Source organism: Myotis davidii, unplaced genomic scaffold, assembly GCF_000327345.1.
Source record: "Myotis davidii unplaced genomic scaffold, ASM32734v1 scaffold1, whole genome shotgun sequence".
NCBI classification, from domain to species: domain Eukaryota; kingdom Metazoa; phylum Chordata; class Mammalia; order Chiroptera; family Vespertilionidae; genus Myotis; species Myotis davidii.
Genome location: NW_006294681.1, coordinates 1725099 through 1726159, shown reverse-complemented (window position 1 = coordinate 1726159; position 1061 = coordinate 1725099). Strand labels below are relative to the sequence as shown.

At 49.8% G+C, this 1061-nt stretch overlaps 1 protein-coding gene across 1 annotated transcript in view; it reads left to right on the top strand.

Annotated features, from left to right (window-relative positions):
- NKAIN3 (Na+/K+ transporting ATPase interacting 3) overlaps positions 1-1061 on the top strand; it is a 201253-nt gene that overhangs the window by 90416 nt on the left and 109776 nt on the right. The gene's annotated exons all lie outside the window — the stretch shown is intronic.

Sequence of the window (1061 nt, the reverse complement as noted above, 5' to 3'; positions counted from 1 at the left end):
ACAGAACTTGGCTGGAGATTGTGGCTAGAGATCCTGGCAAGGCTGCTGATCAACTGAACGCTGTCTCCATGTCATTCCTTCTTCGCTGACTCCGTCCACACCTATGAGTAACCCCTGGACCTGCTGGTGTTGGACCCCAGCAAGCATCAGGCTAGCTTCACTTGTGTTTCCCCCTAGAGTTCATCAATCCATTGCATGTGGGTCTGCAGGTTCACATGGCTGTGGAGGAAGCACGGGCAAATGCAAGGAAGCCAAGAATGAGCCAAGAGCATAAGAGCAACAAAGAGAGAGCGCCTTTGTTTAGGAAGAGTACCGTATTTGCCGGCGTATAAGACGATTTTTTGGCCCTGAAAAATATGCCTCCAAGTGGGGGGTCGTCTTATACGCCAGGTACACTTCAGATAGACTGCCCATAGTGCTTGCCCCGTGCCATAGTGGCCTCCCGATGCCCGCCCACTTCATTCCACATACCGTTCAGGCATCAGCAGCGCTGCTGGGTGTATGCTCGGCTGTTATGCGATTTTGCTGTTATGCGATTTTACCACACTCGCAAAATCGCACACAGCCGACCATACACCCAGTATGATAGCGCAAAATCACGAATCGCGATACCATACTGGGTGTATGGTTGGCTGTGTGCGATTTTGCGAGTGTGGTAAATTCGGGTTACCGTATATTTCTTTACATATGCATTGAAGATTCGCGATTTTGCGCTATCATGGTGCCTGTTAGAATGTTGAAGAGCTCGCACTTGCGCACTAGTGAGGTCCCAGGGAGATGCTGATGCAAGGGTGGACCAGACTGCTATAGTGACAGGGCGGGCAAACAGGGAGCAGGGACCAATCAAATCAGGCTTTGTATACAGCCAACAGCCAACCACAATACTGCCCCATTGTACAGTACAGCATAGAAAATGTCGACCAGTCAAACCCCTATCATCCCTATCATGGCACCAAGATGTCGTTGATGAACTTTTAATATCAGATGATGAAGAGGAGTTTGAAGGCTTTTAAGGTGAAACTGTCACGCCAGCAAACTTGCTAGGGACTTGCCCAGGAGAG